Below are 9900 nucleotides of genomic sequence, written 5' to 3' on the forward strand. Positions count from 1 at the left end.
CTTGATGTACAGTATCTGTAAAGTGATGTAGCTCTGACCTGCGGTTCCCGCGTGGCCGGCATGTGGAGATTTCAGCTCCAGCAGTGTGTCCTGTGTGTACTTTCTCTTTGCCTTAACCTACATTTCAGTAGGTGTTAATGAAGAAAAGGGTCACTCCATTATCATGCCACCTATTTGCTGCCGTCACCCTCATAACCACCCCCTTTGCACTCGGTTCGTAACAGGAAAGGAGATAAATAAAATATGTTGTTCATTTTGTCCAGAGCTGCTGATGCCAGCAGGCTCATGTAAACAGATTTGCATATACGATCTGTCTGCTGATGTGATTTATGTTATGGCCCACCAGGCTTTCTATTACGCTCATTTATAATTTGCACCGGTAGGTGGATTGGGTTGGATTGAATCCCGTTTAGATTCCGCAGTAAAACTGAGACAAAGGCCTTTTTTCATCTCATGGTTTTTTCCCTTTGTGTAAGTTGAGAGCTCGTATTCATGCACAGGTAAATGTGACGATAGCAGCATGTTAATGACACAGATGTTTGTACTTGTGAGCACAAAAGTGACAAATCTGGACACGCCAGCATTTTGCATTGCACTCAGTCACGGGCGCCGCAGTTCGTTAATTTCCGGGCCAGAAGTGGTTTGGATTGAATCGACAGAACGTGAGATTACATGTATTTATTTTCAACACGTGAACCAGACAAGTTCAGCTGTCCGTGTCCCAAACACAGAGCGAGGGGGTTTGCCTGCTGAGGCCAAATAAAGCTTCAGAGAACAGCAACTGATTCATCAGTTATTATTTTTGGCTAATTTCACCCAGCAGGCTTTATTAGCGATTATTCTGGCATTTAGACTTACTTTCACATTTTTTCTCTCAAACGTTCAAATCATGTGAAGGTCTAATCTTTGCTTGTGCATCCCGTTTGTGTGGTCCTTGACGTCGCGAACAAACCTCTCTGCTTGACCCTCCAGGTTAAAATGCATTTGTGCCATCCGTGTGGCCTCCCTCTGATCGACAGTGCGCTCTCTGCACAGTCATTCGCTGAGTATTTGTCCCCCGCAGAACATTGTCTTTCATCCGCCGATGAAACGCTCTCGAGCATTTTTTAATGAAAAGGCCTTTAAGCTGATTGGGGTGGAGTGGATGAATAGTGGTGCTTTATGTGACTTGTATATGATCCCTTTAATGGCCCGGTGTCACGGATAATTCACAGGTAGATTCACAAGTGGCTTCTCTTTGTGTGAGGTTCTTCCATTAAGCATGGCCTGAAATATTCTTTTTAACGAGCGGTTACACGGGGTTAGACACGTTGCACCTGTCTGTCTAAGAGGATAAGTGGTGATCAGCGGTGCTTGTTGATTGCGCACAAATTCAAATGGTTCAATTGCAACGCTGAAAACAGGGAAATGGAGTTAAAGTAGCGTTTTTGTCCGGCTTGGAATTAATTAAATGTTGAAGTTCAAAGGAAATAAGGCCCCTTTTTTCTGCACCGCATGCAGAACCGTCCCTCTGTCCCCGCTGCCGCTGACAGAACCGCCATGTGGCTTACACAGTGTAGTACACAACGATGAATGCGTCTCTTTTGCATCATATTTCCATTTTTCAGACATCAAAGACGTTCGGCTCAGCAGAGGACCTTGTTCTGCTGTCTTCCTATTTCTTGCAGTGCACGGTCAAACATGTTCGGTGATTGGATTTAAGTTCTTACATCACGAGCGGTTGGTGCTTGGCTTCCTCCAGCCCTGTCAGATCAGCACCGACTTCCATCAACGAGCATCATCTGTCTTCCTAACGACTCTTTACAGGCCTCCATGTTATTCTCCCTATGAGGCCTTGGCACCTCCGTTCCATAATGAGGCAGTGAAGAAAAGGGGTGCAGATTAGAATAACAGCCTGAACTAATCCATAACGGGCCGATGAGGCGCCACGTTTGGGGGAACCGTGTCATTTCTCATTTTGCAGCGCTATGGCAAAATCTCTCCTCTCTCTCTCAACCCCCACGCAAAACAAGCCCCAAGAATAGCGGCGGTGGCAAGCCGCCGGCACAAGGACGGCAATCAACAAAACATAGCTCCTTCCCCTGTCTCTTTTTTCCTCAGCTCCCGCCAATAGTCTGAGGAGAACTCAGAGGAAATCCATGCCTCCGACTGTTGACTTTGGAAATCAAAGATGAGTTTCAGCTCGGAGGAAACTACCGAGGACTCCGGCCCCCATCCCAGCAACACAGGCTGTTCTGCCAGCGACTGCTGTCGATGCGTCTTGTTGTTTAGCGATTCTTTCTCGAACCCGTGAGGCTTTTGAAAATGGGTTCATTTCTTCAGGCTGAAAGTGTTCACTGGGGTCCCCTGCTGGTCAGAAGAATTTCCAGCAGGCGGATTTACGATAGATTTAGAGAGTGGTGCAACAACACGCTGATAAAAACACCATTATTCACCCACATGTAGCTAATCTGAAAAGAACTTTGTGGCGAATGTTGTGATTTGTAGCTCAGGTCAACAAAGTGTGTTCAAAAAAAAGAAAAGTTTAAAGATGAAACCAACCGTCCTGCAGTTCATAAAATATTAAAAAGAAGATGAGATAGAGAATTATGTGCAACATATTTCAGCTCAAACATCATTTACATTTGCGGAGACTCGCTGAGCAGCACGAGCCCTCTTTCACAAGCGTCCGATTTGCAAGTCAAAAACACGACACACATATGAAGAAGATGCATTCTGGGGAGCCTGGAGAGGAATGCGACGCATGTTCACAGATGACTTGCTACTTATTATTGGTTAGATAAAGCTTTGATGTCGGTGAGTTTGCATGAACAGGTGGAGTAATTCAATACGTGTTTAATGAAGAAACGCCAGAGAGGAAGCTAAGTCTATTTATTAGTTTTGTCTGCATTTAAGATCTTTTGAGATTAGTGAAAGCAAGCTACAGATGCTGTACCATTGTTTACTCATGTATAGTGAACAGGAAGGGAGCCAAAATAGATCCTTGACTAACTCCTTCGTGCCGAAGGAGTACCGTGAAGCTGTCTGCACACTGGTTCATCAAAGCAAACCGACGACATTGTCAGCTGCGTCAGAGAAGGCATGAATCCAGCAAGGCTAAGTTAGTAGCAGGATTCAAATCTCGCTTTACCACGAGCCTTAACAGCTACGCAAACGGAGTCACGTGGAAAGGAACGAGACTTTTCAACCTGGTGCTGATATCCAGAAAACAATAACAAACATTTTACTGATGTTCCTCCTCTGCACATCATGATGTCGATGCTCTCAGGTGAGGAGAAGCAGGCTCCTGTCCTCCAGCAGCTGTAGCCGGGTTCGGCACGAGTGTGAGCTTCTGTCGTTGCGGCAGCACAGTCTGAGGCCCATTTTCGACCGCTTTCACAGAGACAATGCTACAAGTGACAATAATGGGCAACGCAGAGCACCTTCTGCTGCATGCTAGCATCAGGTTTACTGCTGTAATTTCATTTCCACTGCGACTGCACTGCTCTGTGTCCCCATAAAGCAAACATATTAGAACATACACGCCTCTAATGACCTCCCATTTCTTCTGCTCATGCATCGTCTAGTGCGCATCTCTGAAATGTCATTTCAGGCCTGAAACAAAGAGAGCAAAAGCATGCATGAGGACAGAGAGGCTTTCTGGACACTCTTGACAGATTGCAACACCCCACTGTGCATGTTGATATATGCATGAGGCCCTGATGAAAGCCCAGCATGAGCATGTTTGTCCTAGAGGCCAGTTTCTGCGTGTTGCACATCTGGACGCATTTTGCATGTTTATGATGTGTCCATGCGTTGATGCGACTCGAGTTTTGCATCAGCGTGTTTACACGCGTGCCAGGCGGAGGGCGGAGCGGCGGCTGGCCGCTTCGCCGGCCTCTCGTCTCCTGTAATAAGGCCTGATTTAAGGTTGACCAGAGCGCACCAGGAATAGTGCCTCGTCCCTCATTTCCTCTGCAGCCAGTGGAGATGAGATCTCTTCACAATATTTACCCGGGGAATAATGATGTTTGATTTGACTCTCTTCTGGGTGTGTCTCTGCGAGGGCTATTTTCATCCACTGCTGCCACTGAGAGAGAAAACAGACAGAAGCTCTGTCCACAGGAGGAAAAAAGCCTCAGATCATTGTTTATGGATGATGCTAGGTCGGTGTATTTCTGTGCCTGGCCTTCAGAATGAAGAGCTGCTGTGTTGCACTGTTGGTAGCGTGACTCACACTCGGTTTCTTAAGCTTATTGCATTCCTCTTAGATGCTCCTGACCGACTCAGCTTGGATTCAGTGCGAGCATGCTGCACTTGAGATGCTCAACATTGAAAGGGAAAGTTGTTCCGATAGCACAGTGAGCACGGACACAGACACGTAAAAGGCCCTACATCTCTTCTCCACCTCTCCCAAGGTTGATTTACCGTCGACCAGAACACAGACTCCCAGACCGAAAGATGCCAGACGTTTTTGTGGTTGTTTTATGTTTCTTTTTTGTCATTTATGTCTCTTTTTGTGGTCGTTTTGCATCTTTTTGTGGCCGTTTTGCATCTCTTTGTAGTCATTTCCTGTCTCTTTGTTTCATTGAATTAATTCACCGTCTTGTTAAAGTCGTTTTGCATCTCTTGTGCATGTCTTTGTCGTTGTTTTGTCTCTTCGTCGTCACTGTTCTTCTCTTTTTGTGTCTTTGAAGCTGTTGCGTGTCTGTGGTTGGGGTTTTTTTTGTAGCCTATCTGTGTTGTTTCACATCTCTACCTGGATGTTCTGAATCTTTCAGGTGACGCAGAATCTTTTCTGCAGATAAAGATAAAGGGACCCCGAGGCCTGCGCCCAGGAGGCCTGTTCATTAATCTCCCCGGTGACAGTGAGTAAAACATAATCAGTTTTGCTTTCTGCATGAAATATTTCTGATTGATTTACTAATGTGGATGGATTTATTACAGTCAATTAAGTCAATTTTAGAGTTTTATTGTGACAGAAGGATTCATTTTTTGTGTTTTAGTGCAAAAAGAAAGAAAACAAAAACAGACATATCACTACTGGTCATGCATACTGACTTATAGGGAATAAAGACAAACCAAAAAAAATGAATTCTTTAAATTAAGTTGCTGTCCTAGCAAACACTTTATTAAAGTGTCCATTCTGATTGGAATTTATTATGTGTTACAGCGTTTCAAAGCAAAGATAGAGCTTGGGAATCCTCTGGGATTGCGGGTTGGATTTAACCACCTTTAGCTTCCTCAGCAGCTCGGCTGGAGAACTACAGAAACACACTGTTGTATTTACCTCATTACAGTCTACACTCCCTCTGAGGAACAGAGTCATTTGCATGGCTGCTTGTCAAACCATGTTAATATTGACAAAGATTTGCACCCATTTTAATCATGCCACGTAAAAGGTATACAAAGTTGTTTATGACTGCTCCACCGCTGAGCAATAGGCACGCTGGGTACTGCAGCGCACATTAAAAAAGATTGCACTTTGTTCCGAGCGGCAATTGCAAATCACAGACGTCAGAGAGGTAGAGGAAAAATAGATGACTGCGATGGCAGTTTGAGTCTAACGCAAATGCATTTACATATTAAACCACACAGCAGCGTGCGGAGCGAGGCTCTGTTTGAATTGCACGCTCCAGCCTGCCTCCCCTCAGCGTACAGAGTAGCAGGGGCCTCGCCGCTGTGACTGCAGCACCGTAAATTTGAAGTTGTTTACGGATGCTGCCATCTTGGTGCGCTCCGGGAGGGAGACTTGGAGCGGGGCCATTTACCGGCAGCTTGATGAGAGTGCAGTGAGGCGAGTTAATTAATACAACATCCCTGGGCCCACAGGCTAGGCTGCAAAGCTAACCCGGGAGGGAGGAAGAGATAGAGAGAGGAAGACGGAGAAAAGGACAGAAGAAAGGACAAATCGTGCGTGGGAATCATAGATAGATACAAAGAGGGTAAAATGGTGACAAGTCGGGCTGCAGTACCTGCTGGGACTGGCAGCAAAACACAATGAAATCACACAAGATAAAGCTGGACTAACCATCTTGATCAAATCCTAAATCTGGGATCAGGATACATGAAATGTCAGTCTTTCAAGATGCTCACTCCGTCAAATTCTGTGATAAACTGCTCTGAACTGTCAGCCTGCAGGTTGGAGCCCGACCAATCATAGCATCGCCCTCTTGCATGACTTGTGTGACTTCAGCAGGGCTCGACTTCACTGTTGCACCTGACAGAGCCGGACGCAACGTTTTTACAGATCTGATCACGGTTTTATGAATGAACACGAACTCGGGGCCGCCGTCACTCGGCTGCGAAGGCGGGATCCGTCTTTCTTTCCTTTCTGTCTGGACATCGCGAGACATCTCAGACCCTGTGTCGGTTTCTTCCACGACAACGCACAGAAAGGCGATTCCCATCCCGCCACGCCTGTCGAGTCGGGCCATTACTGTGTAGTCTGATCCCGGTGTGTGATTTGGTGCCATCGATTCAGCGTTTCCGTTCCTTCGGCTGAGACACACCTCGCTGTGTTCGCTGCAAGGAAATATAGGAGAAGTGGCTTGAACAGTGAGGTGAATTCAGACAGCCCTGGCATTTCCTCAGACAAACTACAAGCTGCAGCATTTTGGATATTGATGTTTTACGCTCGATTAAAAATGCATCTGCTTCAATAGCAGTAGCTTTCTCCTACTGGAATAACTGGATACCACCACCGGAGACAGCAGATCCGACCCACTCCAACACAAACATGAAACAAATGGATCTATTGGCCTCCATGACCTCTGAAACAAAGTGGAAAAGAGCAACTTTGGTTGCAACCGATTTTTGGTAAAGATGTTTTCCGCCATGGCGCCACGGATGATGCTTCCCCTTAACTTTGCCTCAGTGAGGAAACTCTTGTCTGTTGAGCTCCATCAAACGAGAGGAAAACTTGCCTGGAGATAGAGGAGTCCGCAGGGAGGTCTTCGCCTCCCCCCTCTCCCCTCGTTCTCCCTCCTTCTGTATCCATTTATTTTAGCTGGCAAAAAACAACTTTGGGACTCAGGTTGTCAAACAACACTTTTTTTTTCCCTTCCCAGCTGAGGTGTGCAGTCTATTGGAGGAAAAAAGCAAATAACAACCTGCAAAGTCAGCTTTCCAAGAGTATTCTTTATTGTAGTATATAACAATGTGCTGTATGCAAACTGTGGAATGAATACGTCTCAAAGAACAGCTCAGACTGGCCACTGCTCCCCTATGCTAAACAATGATATCATCTTTTTTTTTTAATAATAAGCACCCTCATTCAGCGACTAAGTTTATCACGTTTGCAAATCAGCCAAATGACGGCAGCAAAATACTGTAAATAGCACGCCTGCCAGTAGACACAAAAGAGATAGGGGCTATAAATACCCTGAATAAATCCTCCTAATCAGGAAGCGGGAGAAGCAGGAGTTGTGTTGATATAGGAAACTGGTGGCTGAATCCCATTTTAAATGCTTTCGCCAGCTTTTCCTTTTGGTTAATGTTTAGAATTCGCTCGATAATTACCATATTAAAATGCATGTAGGAGTCTGTGCAGTTGTGGTGGGAAAAGATAAGGCTCCGAGAGTAGGGAGGGGGAAAAAAAAAAGTCCACCGGAGGCCTATCAGTCAGTTCTGAATTGCTTTATAATTACTGAGATGCACAGACATACTGTAATTTCCTTCTAAAAATAATGCAAAGTTTCATTTCCCTTCTCTTCCTTAATACTGTTGTGTGGGGAGGGGGGAGTCTCCCCCACTTTCTCTCTCCTGAATGCATTAACTTAACCTCTTCCTGTATTAGTCGGTGTGGTGCCATGTTAAGCACAGCGTAGCCTAGTTTCTGCACAGCGTGAACGCTGCTCCCTGTTTTGGGATTGGAGAGGAATCCAAATTCTGACACATTGGGGTTGTATTCATGAATATGACATACTGTCGAGCTAAAGTTCTTTTAACTTGTTGGAGTTTTATTTGCATAGATTTCTCATAAGTTTTAATCTTTTGTGTATGCCGACACAAAATTTAATCATTTATTCTCTGCGCAGACAAAGTTTCCCGTCCTGAACAGCTGGATGTGCCGGTATCGTTTGGCCTTAATTACACTGAACCTGAGACTGTTGACAGTTTAGCAGGCTTTATGATGGAGATCTGGTTGGTGAAATTAGGGGGATTTTTTTAGGCCGAGGGATGGCTGGATGTTTTTGTTCTGAAGTCAAAGTTAAGGTGAGTCTGCCCTATTTATAGCTATTTATTGCTGGAACGCGGGGACACTAAATTAAAACTGAGCTCACACAGATCGTTATAATCAGGTCATCAGTGTATTTGGTGTTTTGATGGCCTTTTTTATAATTATTTTGCAACATAAAAAACGATTTTTGTTCTTCCTCTTGCTACAGTTGAGTTTCTTTCAGGCTGTTTTCAATATTGTGAGTTTTAAAGGATCATTCCACCAATTGTACACATGGGAGGAACCACACAGAGTGCAAACAGCTACATAAAATACATCAAATATAAAAACAAATAAAAAAAACTACCCTGATGAAGTCAAATTTGTGCTTGGAGGCAACAAATTTATAACAGGAAGGATGAGTTACAAACTGCGGATGTGGACCAGGCAGGGACGGTAGATGCTATCAACTTGGGAATTATGGGAAATGAAGAATCCACACTGTGGACTAAAATACAGGATATCTGAGCTACTTTGATGTTTTTTTTTCTTTAAGTGATGCTAACAGCTTGCGGCCAAGTGACCACTTTGGTCCAGACAGACATATCTCAACAACAATTACATTGATTTTCCATAAAATTTTGCACAGATATCCTCGATTAACCCCGGTGATGCTTCCTCTAGCCTCGCCAGGTGTGCGTGTGGTAGCAGACGTTAACAAGCTAAGCTAAGATGGTGAACATAGTAAACGTAAGCAGCTGAGGTTTACGGTCGCTAACATGCTAAACCTCAGCACGCTACTTCGACATTAAGAGCAAGCTGGCGTGCTAATGCTAACACTGAGCCGGCGTGACAGAGCAGCTAGCATGGCTGTAGCGCTGTCATGTTAGTCTGTCTCTTCTGAAATCTCAAAATTAGGAATAAAGGATGGACTAAAAGGTTATTTAAAGAGTAACATGATTTCGGGATTTTGTCAGTGATGTGGCTCTAATGACTTTGGCAAAAGGGCTGCTGTGTGTGTTGGAGGCTCTGTACTTAAAATCAGGGTAAACTTCAAAATGTGGGAAAATACAATTGTTCAACAGGAAGCCTGTAGCCTAGGAAAGGACAGGAAAGGAAAGGTTGCGGGAGGGGGTGTGCGACGACCAGCAGGTTCTTCTGTGATGAAATATTGATGCCGCTGACTTTGATTCTGCAATAGGTACTTTTGATCCAGATCTGTCGTGGCAGAAGAGACACCCTCCCCCCGCATTCTTCCTCAGGTGTAGCGCTGGTCTTTTCGCTTTCGAAAAATGCCATCCACCCTCCACCACCTTTGATCAAATGTGTAGACTTTGAAGAAGAACTTATAGAGATCAATGGTGTGTGTATACAGGCGGGCGGATACTGTAGGTCTATAACTCAATATGTTGCAGTGGGTGCTGGATGAGCGCCAATGACAGGGCTTTGCAGTTAGTCAGTTGTTGACTTTCATTTATCACGACCGCTGCTGCTGTAGAGTAATTGATGACTGAATCAAACACAGTGTGGAAAAGCAGCCGCTGACTTCTTTCCTTTTCCAGCCGAACAGCGATCGCGTCTCTTTTCCCTCTCGGCACTAATCTGAAATTTAAATCCGATACTTCCAAAAGAGGGGAGGGGGAAAAAAACAAGCCACATTATTTAAAGAGAGTGATTTCATTCACAAAAAGTCTAACTAGAAATCCTGAGGCTACACTGTCAGTGTGTTCACATCTCTTGTTCGGCTCTTTGCAGATTTG

This window comes from Chelmon rostratus, chromosome 23 (genome assembly GCF_017976325.1).
Source record: "Chelmon rostratus isolate fCheRos1 chromosome 23, fCheRos1.pri, whole genome shotgun sequence".
Classification (NCBI taxonomy): Eukaryota; Metazoa; Chordata; class Actinopteri; order Chaetodontiformes; family Chaetodontidae; genus Chelmon; species Chelmon rostratus.